Consider the following 250-nt stretch of genomic DNA (forward strand, 5'->3'; position numbering starts at 1 on the left):
TTACCACCAGCAGCACGACAACTGCAGCGGAAATAACACCCACCATAACAATTATAATGAAAAAGGATAATATCCGCTTCCACAAAACCATAGCCAGCATGAAAAACGATTCGTTTTCAGAAGCTCAAACAAAAATACATATAAGTCATAAAAGAAAATTAATTGGAATGACGCCTTCTCCCTGACGAAGATTAATAACCCCGAGGAAAGTAAATAAGGAAGAAGGAAGAACCGAGATTAGTCAATTATA

At 36.8% G+C, this 250-nt stretch overlaps 1 protein-coding gene across 1 annotated transcript in view; it reads right to left on the minus strand.

Moving 5' to 3' along the window:
* LOC119594683 overlaps positions 1-250 on the minus strand; it is a 13,196-nt gene that overhangs the window by 11,947 nt on the left and 999 nt on the right. The window lies entirely within an intron of this gene.

Source organism: Penaeus monodon, chromosome 34 (assembly GCF_015228065.2).
Source record: "Penaeus monodon isolate SGIC_2016 chromosome 34, NSTDA_Pmon_1, whole genome shotgun sequence".
Lineage (NCBI taxonomy): Eukaryota > Metazoa > Arthropoda > Malacostraca > Decapoda > Penaeidae > Penaeus > Penaeus monodon.